The sequence below is a fragment of the Ovis aries genome, chromosome 7, assembly GCF_016772045.2.
Source record: "Ovis aries strain OAR_USU_Benz2616 breed Rambouillet chromosome 7, ARS-UI_Ramb_v3.0, whole genome shotgun sequence".
NCBI classification, from domain to species: Eukaryota; Metazoa; Chordata; class Mammalia; order Artiodactyla; family Bovidae; genus Ovis; species Ovis aries.
The window spans coordinates 57,917,265-57,932,047 of record NC_056060.1 but is presented as its reverse complement, the minus strand read 5'-3'; the positions used below and the strand labels follow the sequence as shown (position 1 = coordinate 57,932,047).

The 14,783-nt window shown below is 36.9% G+C and overlaps 1 protein-coding gene and 1 pseudogene across 1 annotated transcript in view; both read right to left on the bottom strand.

The window, feature by feature from the left end:
- Nucleotides 1–14,503, bottom strand: part of USP50 (ubiquitin specific peptidase 50) — a 39,608-nt gene extending 25,105 nt beyond the window's left edge. The window contains exons 1-2 of the mRNA XM_042252467.2: nt 14,371–14,503; nt 2,254–2,310 (exon numbers count right to left, since the gene is read on the bottom strand). The gene's annotated coding sequence lies outside the window, so the exon portion shown is untranslated. The remainder of the gene's footprint in view (nt 1–2,253; nt 2,311–14,370) is intronic.
- LOC132660049 (large ribosomal subunit protein mL42-like) lies at nt 3,317–9,721 on the bottom strand (annotated as a pseudogene).
- Nucleotides 14,504–14,783: the final 280 nt, after the last annotated feature.

Below are 14,783 nucleotides of genomic sequence, written 5' to 3'. Positions count from 1 at the left end.
AGATGGTAATCGACAGGGAGGCCTGGCTTGCTGCGATTCATGGGGTCACAAAGAGTCGGAGACGACTGAGCGACTGAACTGAACTGAAAGCAAATATGAAGCAAATGCAGCCCAAATGCCTACAACTGGTGAATCTGAGAGAAGGTATACTACAGTTCATTGTACTCTTCTTGCAATTCTTCTGTAAGCTTGAATTATGTCAAACTAAACAGTCTGACAGTTACAAAATTAATAATGTAGTAGATATACTTGTCATCTGGATTTATCGCCAAGATACATTACCATTAAGTCAAAAAGATACTTAAGAGTTGCCTGTACTATATCCTAATGGTTATCTATCTATCTATATAGATATTTGTACATTAATATATACCTTTATATTTATGTTCAGGCTACACAAAGACATTTGGAATACATTAAGACATTAAGAATTCAGGCATCATTTATGACACCTGAATAAGGGATCCTGGCAACTAGAGAGGCTAACTCTTGCAGTTATTTGAACTTTGCAGTCTATTTACAGATGAGTTTCTTGAAGTCACCACAGTGGTGGTTCTGGAGGACTTGAATGCTATCATCCTGTTCCTTTTATAGATGAATTTCTCCCAAGACCTTGTTTCTCCTAATCAATGTAGTCTGGTGAAAAATTTCACTTTATATTTGATACTGGAAGATAAAAACAAACTTCATAGTCACATATTGATCTTGTATCCAGGAAGCTTTCTAAAGTTTAGTATAATTTTTATTAATATATAGGTTATTTGGATTTTTTTCCTTTCAATTCTTATGCATTTTATTTATCTTTCAAACTAGTTAGCACCTCATAAAATGCTGAATAAAAGTGAGATAGTAGGTATCCATAGCTCATTACTGAACTGAGGAAAAGTATTAAATAATTCATCATTAAAAATAATACTTACTAAAGGCATAATTTGTTTTTTGAGAGTAGCAATCACAAATGGATTGTGAGTGTGATGAGGTTTTTCTGTATCTTTTGTGGTAATAATGAGATTCTATCTTCTTTATTCTGTTACGGTGGTTAATTATTGATGATGGTCATATGTTAAACTCACTTTCTATTTCTTGGGCTTCCCTGGTGGCTCAGACAGTAAAGAATCTGCCTGCAATGCAGGAGACCTGGGTCCGATCCCTGGGTTGGGAAGATCCCCTGAAGGTGGACATGACATTTCAGAGAAAGCTATCTTATTTGTGACATAGTATCATCTTCATGAATTGCTGGGTTCTGTCTGCTAATCTTTTGTTCAAGATTTTTGTACCTATGTCCCCTGAGTAAAATCACCTATAGATTAGTATTCTTTATCATGTCACAAATTACCAAAAACTTAGTGGTTTAAAACAGTACCTATTTATTATCTCAGTTTCTGTAGGTCAGAGTCCAGGGATGGCTTAGCTGGGATCACATATTTCATTTTGTTGTCAAGTCTTTCAGTTCAGTTCAGTTCAGTCTCTTTAGGATCCTTCAACCTGAAACAGTTCTTATAAATCTCCTTGACTTTCAAGAATTTACACTTTTGAAGATTACTGGCCAGGTATTTTGAAGAATATCCCTCAATCTGGGTTTGTCTGATTTTCCTCATGATCAGATTCACTTCATGCATTTGTAACATACAAATATCACAGAGGTGATAATGTTTCCTTACTCCCTCACATTAGATATTAGGTGCAACACAATTTTGATCTGTCCCAACACTGGCAATGTTAACTCTAAATCACTCAAATAAAGTAGGGCCTGCCAGGTTTCTCTATCATAGTTACTTTTCCTTTTTTTTTTTGGCTGCACCGTGTAGCTTGTGGGATCTTAAGTCCCTAACCAGGGATTAAACCTGAACACAGCAGTTTTAAAGTGCAAAATCCTAACGACTGGACCATCAGGGAATTTCTAGTTATTTCTCCTTTATGTAATCAGTGTTTTATAGGGAAGACTTAAAACACTACAGGGGTTGCCAAATGGTGATTTTCTAATGCCATAATTCCAACTACATTCATCAGTTGGTCCTCTACTATAAAAAGAAGCTTTCTCTTTTCCTTATTTATTTTTAAAAAGTTTTTATCTTTGTGGACTCATAAATTTCTACTTTAAAATTCACTGGACTAGAATCTGTTATTATCATCATTTATTTCTGATGTAGAGTCTCAACATTAGCCAGCAGGAGGCCCTTCAAAATGTCTTCTGTACCCACTTGACTCTTTGAGCACCTTCTTACTTTTAACACAGCAAGATCTTCCACTTACCTTGTACTACCTCTGTACCAGTCCTGAAGTCAGCCATTTCTCAGAGAGCCCTGGTTCCTGTTGGAAGAGAATAGTATTTAGAAACCAAGATCTGGGAGCTAGGTGTACTGATGCTACTGCAGTATCACAGGCTCCCATTATCCTCTCTTTGTTTCCTTATTTGATCAGCTTCCCTGCATGCAACTTATCTCCTGTTGCTGCTACTACCCCCGATCCCCATCCCATTACACTACACACAGACACCATCCTTACTTACTCTGCTTCTCTGATACCCAACGTCGAGTCACTGCTGCCCCACAATATAAAGCCTAACTAGATTGGTCTCAACTATGGCTTTTTTTTAGATCAAAGTGTGAATGAATAATGGAAGAGAAGAAAGTAAGCACACTTTCCCTGTTATTTTCTGCTTCTCATTTTGATGGAGTACTTTTTGTGTGTGTCTCTTTTCTCAGATTGCTTTAAGTTCACTAAACTGCTACAGAAACATAAGTAACATAGCTTTTTAACCGGAGAATGAGTGTTCAAGTGTGGGGGTGGGATAAGGCTGTCGGCAACTATAGGAATGCTTTAGTGGATTTTCCAAGAACAGTCTATAGAATAGTGTGGGAGTAGAATTGTGACACACTTGGATAGACTGCAGGTGTTCCGACAGAGGCCAGTAATGCCCACTCACATTGTGTCATGCGAGGAGTCCAAAAACCTCAGGTCTCTCCTGCTAACTGTGCCCTCCATGTCCTTGCAAATGTCTGTGCCCACCTTGGACTGAGGACATTCAAAGCAGATGTCCACACACATTCTCACACTACAGCCAGTTTAGACCCCTGTGCGCAGCATCCATCCTCACTGTAGTCCAGGACAGGGAGGCCTCAGCCAGAACTTGGACCCAGTGAGTGCACACAGCTGGCCCTTACAAGTGTGTGCATACACTCTGCCAAGTCCTTAGTGGTCTGGGGAGTCTCCCTTCCCAGACTTACAGCTACTGTTACATCAAGACATGAACCAAGCAAAGAAGAGTGAAAGGATAGATTACCTATTTTTAAACTTCCTCTTTTCTCCTCTCCCATTTTTCCTTTTTTTCTAACTTTCTGGAAGGTGTACATTATTTTTTTGTTCTATGTTTCCTTTACATATTTCAACAAATATACAAGTAGCCCTTATTACCTTAATATATTTGGATCCAAAGTTTGAATACCAAGGGATACTGTATTATCCCAAACTATTTAGTTTTGAACCTGTGGATGGCTTGTAATGAGTCTGTGTGAAAATTTAGTTTATCTAGTGTCTGAGATAATATAGTGAAAGTCAGGATAGCAAGGGCTACTCATACTTAAAATTATTTTTCAATGTCAAAAATTAATTTACCCCAAAAGGTGAGATAAATATGCTTTACTACACCTTCCCCTGAATACTCTTTACATATTAAAAAAATTTTATTCTAATTTACTTAAAAAGATTAGGTCACACATAAACACTTCTCAGCAAGTATTTAAACCTGTATACTTCATAACCTTTTGCTCACTTCTGTATCTTTTATTTCATGTCTTCCTATTTCAATCATATATTTCATTTTTTAAATGAAATGTAGTTGACATATTAATTTCAGGCATAGAACACAGTGATTTGTGTTTTTGGCCACATTGAGCAGCTTGTGGGATCTTAAGTTTCCTGCCCAGGAACTGAACCAGGGACACGGCAGTGAAGTTGCCAACTCCTAACCACTGGACAGCCGGGGAATTCTGTGACATAGTATTTTACAGATTATACTCATATAAAGTTATTATAAAGTACTGGCTATGTTCCCTGTGCTATTACATCTTTGTATCTTATTTTATATCTAATAATAGTTTGTACCTCTTAATTCCCTTAACCAGTCTTGTCCTTTCCTCCATCCCTCTCTCCTCTGGTAACCAACGGCTAGTTTGTTCTCTGTATCTGTGAGTCTGTTTTATTTTTTAGTCCACATGTAAGTGAAAACGTGCCATATTTGTCTTTCTCTGACCAATTTCACTAAGAACAATACTTTCCAGGTCTATCCATGTTGTTGCAAATGGCAAAATTTCATCCTTTTTATGGTTGAGTAATATTCCATTCTATCATGTCATTTCCAAATAGTGACCATTTTATTTCTTCCCTTCCAATTTGAATGCCTTTTCCTTGTTTGATTGCAATGGTAAGACTTCCAATATCATGTTGAATAGAAATGCTGAGAGTAGGCATCCTTCTCTTGTTCTTGGTCTTAGAGAACGTTAACTATAAGTTTATTATAAATGGCTTTTAATATGTTGAAGTACGTTTCCTCTATGTCACCTTTATTAAGAGTTTTAAATTATGAACAGATGTTGAATTTTGTCAAATTCTTTTCCTGCATCTATTGAGATGATAATGTGATTTTTAGCCTTGGTATTGTTAATGTGATATACCATAATGACTGACTTATGGATGTTGAACCATTCTTATATCCTTGGAATAAATCTCACTTAATCATGATTGATGTATGATCCTTTTTGTGTATTGTTGAATTTCATTCACTATTATTTTGTTGAGGATTTTTGCATTTCTGTTTATTAGGGATATTGGTCTGTAATTTTCTTTAAAGTGTCTTTTGTTTTGGTACAGGGTAATGCTGGCCTCATAGGAGAAGTTTGAAGTGTTCTCTGCTCTGCAGTTTTTTTGATAGTTTTGAGGAAAGGTATTAACTATCCTGTAAATGTTTGGTAGAATTCCTCTGGGAAGCTCTCTAGTCCTGGACTTTTGTTAGAAGTTTTTCAGTTACTGATTCAATTTTAATACTAGAAATTGGTCTGTTCAAATTTTTTATATCCTTCTTGGTTTAGTCTTGGAAGATTGTATATTTTGAAAAACTTATTCACTTTTTCCAGACTGTCCAATTTGTTGGTATATAGCTATTAGTAGTATTCTCTTATGATTGTTTATATATCTGTGATATTGGTTACATTAATAACTTTTTTCATTTCTAATTTTATTTGGGCCCTCTCTCATTTTTCTTAATGAGTCTGGCTAAAGGTTTACTGATTTTGCTTATCCTCTCAAAAATTCAGCTCTTGGTTTTTGTTTTTTTTTTTTTTGCTGTTTTATGTATTTCCACTCTGATATTTATTATTTCCTTCTTTCTCTTGACTTTGGGCTTTGCTTGTTCTAAATCAGGTCACTTTTTTTCTTTTTTGTATGTGAAGACATTTTATTATGATTTTACTGTATATTAGTGATATACCAAATCGTGTGCTTCCTCGGTGTCTCGGGGTAAAGAATCTGCCTGCAATGCAGGAAACCTGGGTTTGATCCCTGGGTTGGGAAGATTCCCCAGAGGAGGGTAGGGCAACCCACTTCCGCATTCTTGCCTGGAGAATCCCATGGACAGAGGAGCCTGGTTGGCTACAGTAGAGGGTTACAAAGAGTTGGACACAACTGAAGCAACTGAGCACACACACACACATGCATACCCAATTGTATTTTCTCAAACAGCAAATGAGATTAAGGATAACATTTCCCTTTGGATCCTGAAAACCTCATTATCACCTGTCTTTTGGAGGATTAGGTTTCCTACAACGTCTATGATTCTGTCCATGAGGATACCTATGGTGCTAAGTTGTTCTATCATAGGTCCTTGCTCAAAGTGTTCTCTTTTTTCTTCTAATTTGGTTTTCAGCACTAGATCATATGTTTTTTCATTATTATGTACAGGATCTGGCTGAGGCATAGGTTCTGTGTGTTCACATGGGATGTCCATGGAAGGGTGTATTATCCTCCCATCACATGTCACAAAATTGTCTACTTTGCAATTATAGTCATCTGGAAGAGAAGATCATGTAGATTTATGACAAACACAATATAAGGTTCCATTTTGAATGCGAAAATATGTTTCAAGCTAGTTCTGTTCAACATTGCCCATTTTACTGCTGCCATTGCCATGGGATCAAGATGCTCGTCAGCATGAAATGATTTGAAGAGAAACTGTTTTTAAAATCTGCTTCTTGACTACTGCTCACCGCAAGCCCATCTTGCCTCTGAGATTTTTCTTGTCTTGAGTTAAGCCTGTATCAATATAACCTTCCTTCTTAGAACAGCTTTTGCTGCTTCCTATAGATTTTGGGAAGTGGTGTTTTTATTTTCATTTGTCTCAAGGTATTTGTTTTCCCTTCAATTTCTTCATCAACCCATTGGCTTCTTTCTTTTTTTTGGGACAAGTTGTTTAGTATCTGTATGCTTTTCCATTTTTCCTTCTCTTGATTTCTAGTATTATACTGTTGTAACTGGAAAAGAATCTTGATATAGTTTCAGTCTTCTTAAATTTACTTCTAATTGTTTTATGGCCTAGCATGTAATCTACTCTGGAGAAGGTTCCACATGTACTTGAAAATAAGGTGTATTCTGCTGTTTGGGGTGGAATACCTTGTGCTGGAGTCAAGATTGCCAGGAGAAATATCAATAACCTCAGATATGCAGATGACACCACACTTATGGCAAAAAGTGAAGAAGTACTAAAAAGCCTCTTGATGAAAGTGAAAGAGGAGAGTAAAAAAGTTGGCTTAAAGCTCAACATTCAGAAAACTAAGATCATGGCATCTGGTCCCATCACTTCATGGCAAATAGATGGGGAAACAGTGGAAACAGTGTCAGACTTTATTTTCTTGGGCTCCAAAATCACTGCAGATGGTGACTGCAGCCATGAAATTAAAAGACACTTACTCCTTGGAAGGAAAGTTATGACCAACCTAGACAACATATTCAAAAGCAGAGACATTACTTTGCTAACAAAGGTCCGTCTAGTCAAGGCTATGGTTTTTCCAGTAGTCATGCATGGATGTGAGAGTTGGACTGTGAAGAAAGCTGAGTGCTGAAGAATTGATGGTTTTGAACTGTGGTGTTGGAGAAGATTCTTGAGAGTCCCTGGGACTGCAAGGAGATCCAACCAGTCCATTCTAAAGGAGATCAGTCCTGGGTGTTCACTGGAAGGACTGAAGCTGAAGCTCCAATACTTTGGCCACCTCATGCGAAGAGTTGACTCATTGGAAAAGACCTTATGCTGGGAGGGGTTAGGGGCAGGAGGAGAATGGGACGACAGAGGATGAGACGGCTGGATGGCATCACCAACTCGATGGACATGGGTTTGGGTAGGCTCTGGGAGTTGGTGATGGACAGGGAGGCCTGGAATGCTGCGATTAATGGGGTCACAAAGAGTCGGACACGACTGAGTGACTGAACTGAACCTTGTACATGTCTGTTAAGTTCTTCTAACATGTCATTTAAGGCCAATCTTTCCTTATTGATTTTTTGACTGAATGATCTATCCATTGATATAAATCAGGAGATAAAGTCCCCTACTGTTACTGTATTACTGTCAATTTCTTTCTTGCTATCTCTTAATATTTGCTTTACATACCTAGATGCTACTATATTAAGTGCTGACAGGTGCACATTTACAAATTAATAGCCTCTTCTTGTATTGACCCCTTTATCTTTTATTATAAAAAATATACTTTGTTTCAAAGTCTACTTTGTCTAATTTGAGTACTGCTACCGTAGCTTTTTTTCTTCCCATTTGCATGGAACATTCTTTCCATATCTTCATTTTCAGTCTGTTTTTAGCTCTGAAGTGAGTTTTTTGTAGGCAGCATACACATGGGTCTTGTTTAGCATTTTAAAAATCCTGTCAGCCACTCTGTCTTTTGGAGTATTTAGTCCATTTAGAGTGATTATTGATAGATAAGTATTTATTGCCATTCTGTTACTTTTCTGGTTATTTTTGTAGTTCTTTTTTCTGTTAGTCTCTTCTTTGTGGTTTAATGATTTTTATTGTTATGTTTGGCTTCCTCTTTTTAATTTTCACATATGTATTTCAGATTTTTGATCTGTGCCTATCATGAATTTCACATATATTGATCTACACCTACTTTTTTTAAACTAAGTCATTTCAGTTCAAAACATTTTAAAATTCACTCCCCGTCACATTTTATATTTTTGATGTCATATTTTACATCTTTATGTCTATCCATTTACTGTTTTTTGTGCTGTGCTGGGCTTTGTTTCCAACTCCTTGTAACTCCATGGACTATAGCCTTGCCAGGCTCCTCTGTCCAGGGGATTCCCCAGGCAAGAATACTGGAGTGGGTTGCCATGCCCTCCTCCAGGGGATCTTCCCAACCCAAGAATCAAACTCTGGTCTCCCACATTGCAGGTGGATTCTTTTATCATCTGAACCACCAGAGAAGCCCACTTTATTGTAGTTACAATTGATTTTAGTTTTGTGCTTTAATCTTCATATCAGCTTGTTTCATTGGCAGATCCATTGCCTTTATTACTTGCACTTGCCACTGAGATTTTTCCTTTCATGTATTGTATTTCTTATTATAGCCTTTTTTTTTCTTAAAATAATAATACCGTTAACATTTTTGTAAGGCCAGTTTAGTGATGATGAACTCATTGCTTTTGACTATTAGGGATATTCTCTCCAAATCTGAATGATCATCTTGCTGGGTAGAGTATCCTAGATTGTAGATTATTTCCTTTCACCACTTTAAAGACATTATACTACTCTCTTCTGGTCTGCAAAGTTTCTGCTGAAGTATCAGTTGATAAACTTACTGGGGATACCTCAGATGTGGCTCTTTTTCTCTTGCTGCCTTTAACATTCTCTTTAATTCTTACCATCCTTAGTTATGGTATTTCTTGATGTCTCTTTGGGTTCATCTTGTTTGGGATAGTCTGTGTTTACTGGACCTGGGTATTCTGGGTTTGGGAAGTTTTCAGTCATTATTTCATTAAATACATTTTATAGCCCTTCCTCTCTCATTTCTCCTTCTGAGATCCCTATAATGTGAATGTTAGTACACTTGATGTTTTCCCAGAAGTCCCTTTAATTATCATTAAATTTTTGTTTTTCTGTTCTGATTGGGTGATTCCCACCATACTATATAATTTCCAGGTCACTTGTGCATTTTTCTGTATCACCTAATCTGCTATTAATGACTTCCAGTGTATAATTTTCATTTCAGCTATTTATTCTTCAGTTCTGATTGGTTAATTCTTTTATGTTCTAAGTCTTTGTTGAAGCTCTGAGTTCCTCCATTCTTGAGTTCACTTCAGTTCAGTCACTCAGTCGTGTCTGACTCTTTGCAACCCCATGGACTGCAGCATACCAGGCTTCCCTGTTTACCACCAACCCTGGAGCCTACTCAAACTCACATCCATCGCGTTGGTGATGCCATCCAACCATCTCATCCTCTGTTCAATGAGCATTTTAATGACCATGTCTTTATACTCTTTTATCAGGTAAATTACTTACCTTCATTAGTTTTTTTTCCCCATGAGATTTTATTTTGCTCTTTTGTTTGGAACATATTGCTTTGAATTGTTTGTCTCTGAAATCAAATTTTACCTATCCCAGTCTTCCTGGTGTATTGTTGTGTGGGAGTAGCCCTATGCAATGTGTGCCTAGTTGCTTTAGTTGGAGAGCTACACATGAAATGAATGGGTACCACATCTCAGTTGCAAGCAATGGCTTCTCCCTAGTTCAGTGGTGGTTGCTGCCATTATGCGGGCAAGTCCATGACCCAAGAAGCCCTGAGGGAGCTGGGCTTCTCCTAGGAGTGGGAGGGCGGTGCGGAGGTATGGCCAGGGCTTGAGGGGAAATGTGGAATACTTCAAAATTTGTGTCATCCTTGAGCAGGAGCCATGCCCTATATCATTCCAACATTAGAATATGCACTACTGCAGCAAAAATTAGATCTTATTTTTCTGATTTTATCCTTAATATTTTCCAAGAAAACTGTACATTTTCTGAGGATACCATTAAATAGCTTGGTTTAAACTCTTCCCTTTGTCTTCATATTGCTTTGTGTCTCCCAAATACTATAGGACAGGTGAAAAAATTCGTATGTTAATCTGATGTTTTTTTCCTTTGTATACTTATTTTTGCTTCTTACTTGCAGAGTAACCAAAATGCAATTATTCAGTTTTCTCACTTATTTTCTCTCTTCTAATCTTTTAATCTGGAATGCTTTATTAAATAGTCACTATCAGATGGTGACTGCAGCCATGAAATTAAAAGATGCTTACTCCTTGGAAGAAAGTTATGACCAACCTAGATAGCATTTTCAAAAGCAGAGACATTACTTTGCTAACAAAGGTCCGTCTGGTCAAGGCTATGGTTTTTCCTGTGGTCATGTATGGATGTGAGAGTTGGACTGTGAAGAAAGCTGAGTGCCGAAGAATTGATGCTTTTGAACTGTGGTGTTCGAGAAGATTTTTGAGAGTCCCTTGGACTGCAGGGAGATCCAGCCAGTCCATTCTGAAGATCAGCCCTGGGATTTCTTTGGAAGGAATGATGCTGAAGCTGAAACTCCAGTACTTTGGCCACCTCATGTGAAGAGTTGACTCATTAGAAAAGACCCTGATGCTGGGAGGGACTGGGGGCAGGAGGAGAAGGGGACAACAGAGGATGAGATGGTTGGATGGCATCACCGACTTGATGGGCATGAGTTTGAGTGAACTCTGGGAGTTGGTGATGGACAGGGAGGCCTGGTGTGCTGTGATTCATGGGGTTGCAAAGAGTCAGACACGACTGAGCAACTGAACTGAACTGACTGAACTGACATCTCATTCACTAATCTAGAAGATATTTATTGTAAATCTACTTTGTGCCAGTCACTGTGCTGGGTATTTGATAGTGAATAAAATACACATTTCACTTTCATATATATAGTTCACCATCTATTAACTACTTATATTTATTCTATGTGGCTCCAACTCTTCCCACACAACAGTTATTCTGACTTTTGTACCCCTATACTAGTATATGACCAAGCACTTTTATGGTTACTCTACTTGAATTTTCTTGATGTTTTAGTTTTACACTTGTATTCTGACAACTTTTTTTTTCCTACTCTCACTCTTAAAAAGTAACATAAAATGCTTCAAATGTTAAGAGATGAATATGGAAAAAATTTACACACTTTGAGCACATTATACACATACACATATATTTTTTGAGCATGTGCTATTATTTTGACTAGACTAACAAAAGAATCTGCAAGATAATAAGTTCCTTTATAAAGAAAAAAATTACTCTCAGACTGTTCTTGATTCTCCATCATACCCTCTTCTCTTTCTTGGAACTTCTAAGAAAAAAGGTAGCATGAACAAACCTATTATTTGAGTACTTTTGTTTGCTGAGTATATGGCTTTCCTGGGTGGCTCAGGTAAAGAATTTGCCTGCCAATGCAGGAGATGCAGGTTCAGTCCCTGCGTTGGGAAGATCCCCTGAAGAAAGAAATAGCAACCCACTCCAGTATTCTTGCCTGGAGAACCCCAGGGGGTGGTTTGCTACAGTCCTTTGGGTTGGAGAATCAGACATGACTTACTGACTGACCAGCAGCAGCAGTAAACTCACTGAATCTTTACAGTATGGGACAAACACTATCACAGAGGCTTGCTCAATCAGTTGGTTAATCATGAAGTAAGTGACAGAACAAGAATCCAAGTCTATCCAGCTTCATTTTGCGTGCATACACAGTAGCTCCAGAATTGAAAGGGATGTTGTAGGATATATCATACTTCCTTTTTATAGGCAGAGAATATTCTACTTTTAGATATATCATATTTTATTAATCCATTCATCTAATGGACATGTGTGTTGTTCCACTTTTTGACTATTATCAGTAATTGCTATGAACATCCATGTACAAGGCTTTGTGTAGATATTTCCACTTCTGTTGAGTATAAACATACACCAAAGATGAAAACTGCCTTTTCCTATGAGCTGTATTTTTATTGTTGTATTGCAAGTTCTTTATACAAATCCTTTACCAGATACATTACTTGCCAAAGTTTTCTCCCACCATAACAGTTGCCTCTTCACTGCAGATTGTGTATTTCAAAGCAAAAATTTTATAAATTTTGATGAATCTCAATTTGTCCATTTTTCTTTCATTGCCTTTGCTGTTGGTTGTCATATCTAAGAAACTATCATCTAATACAAAGTCACAAAAATTTACCCCTACATTTTCGTCTAAGAGTTTCAAGATTTAGGCTCTGAAGTTTAGGTTTGCAAACATTTTAAGTTTATTTTTGTATATGATGTGAAGTATGGGTTCAACTTCATTCTTTTGCATGTGGGTATCTAGTTGTTCCAAAACAACTTCATGAAAAGTCTATTCTTCCCTCATCAAACTGCTCTGGCACCTTTGTTGAAAATCAATTTACCACAAATTTCTGGACTCTCAATTCTATTTTATTAATCTATATACCACAATACATTGTCTTCATTTGTCTAGTTTTGTATGGGAAGGAACATTTTATTAGCCTTTTTAGACAGCCATAGATATTCACTGGAGTAGAAAATGGCAAACCACTCCAGTATTCTTGCCTGGAAAATTCCATGGACAGAGAGGCCTAGTGGGCTACAGTCCATGGGGTTGCAAAGAGTCAGCCATGACTGAACACCTGGATATTCGTATTTGAAACAGTACCAAAATGGACAAACGGTGGTTTCCTAAAGGTAAGCTGCAGTGTAGAATCTGGAATTCTGTAAACTTCTACCCTGCTAGAGTTTTACTGCCTTTTCCACTCATGGACCATTTTGTAATCCATGCAGAGAGCATCTGGAGAATATTGATTGTTTCGCAGATTATCCAAATGTTGACAATTTCTTTATACACTATAAAAAATAAATTGTTAAATCAGCACTGAGTTTATTGGAAAAGTATCAGGATGTTGTCATGCTACCATGTTAAGAGGCAAGTTTTCAAAAACTTCAACTTTCTCTTGAAAGCTCAAATTTTAGTAAGTACTGTTAGCTTTCTACCAAACACTCCCAGTGTGAAGAACCCTGGTTTGTCTGTTATTCGTCCAAGCAGACATGTTCAATGAAAAAAGTGACTAGTCCAGTTTGTAACTCACACAATTGCATAACTGCCTTTCCCTAAAAGAATCATCACATTTCCTTTTGAAGCACAGTACTTTATGCCTATTTTTCATTTTGCCCCACAGAATATTAAAGGCATGTTTTAAGGTCAAAATTAATTAAAAATTAACTTATTCCTTCATCAGTGACATTTGAAATGAAATGGATTAAAAAAAAAACTCACATGATGGTGAAGACTATAACAAACAACTAGTTCAGTTTGGTGCTACTTCCTTGATTCATGCTAAGGTAGCAGCATTTTTACCCATCAATGATTTTGTAACAACAATAAAACTTTGAACACATTGAAAAAGACAAATAATAACTTACAGTTATGAGAAGTTTTGACCTTGTAGGCCAAAGAAAGTATCATGGGGAATGTGGTCCACATGGGGGCTGTGGTCCACACTGAGAATCACTGACCTATTGAAGATATCTAGGCAATGACCACCCAAAAGACAATAAGACCTGTGTTTCCTAGTGGAAGTACACAATGCCACCAGTGAAGCATTCTTGTCAGAGAATCAATCTTGAATGTGATCAAGTCTCTATACATAACAACTAGTTTATGGACTAAACAGGAAACATAAAATGACAACTACGGAAATAATCAACAAAACCTTTTACGTGGCAAACTTTCTAGAACAAAAGAGCTGGTTCTTCAAAAAATAAACTGGAAAAAAAAGAACGTGGAAGCAGAAACCTATTTATTAAAAGAGGATTTAAAGACAAATCAAGCAACTGTAATATATGAAGCTTATCTGAGTCCTGATTCAAGAAAATTATTTTTAAAAATTTGTTTTGAGAATGATTACATTCTCCGATATTAAGTAAATTTTTAGATGTGAAGATACTATAGTTCTGGTATTTTAGAAACATATACTAAAACATTCAAAGTGAAAGTTAAGTTCCATAATTGAGGACTTCATAAAATTCCAGGACTTCAGAAATTCCAAGTAAAAAACAGGCAAGTGCTAACTGTAGGTTAGGACAGTGCAGTAAAGAAAGTACTCTACTAATAAGGTGCTGTTTATTTGGTATATGTATTGTAACTTTCCTGAAGAATAACCATAACCTCTCCCAGCCCCTCTCATATCCACTAAAGTAGAATCAAGAACCCCAAGAAGAAACTCTGCTTTGAGCAATTCCAATAAACCTAGAAGGAAAACATATTCTAGAGAGAATCAGAACCTTACCTGGGATTTTTTTCTAAGAAAAAGCTCACAGATCATCTAATGTTGAAAATATTCTGTGGTACTTCTTCAACACGTACTTATTTAGTACCTATATTTTGTTTGCTACAAGCTCCAGCAAGGCTCTAAGGGAAATACAAAAATAAGACATCTCTTAGTCGGTAACATAGACAATCTAATTTTGAGAGAGACACACAGTGGTTGTATAGTTTTACTCTAATACGTAATTACTGAGTTATTTATTTAACTACGTGGTAATTGTGACAGATCTGAATATCTGGGTTCCTCAAAGACAAATGCTTTGTGTGAAAACTACCTAGGACACAATCAGAACAGATATGATAAATGAGGAGGATCACAAAAACCCCTGCTCAGAGATACATCTCCTTCCTGCAAATAAATGTGATATATCCTAT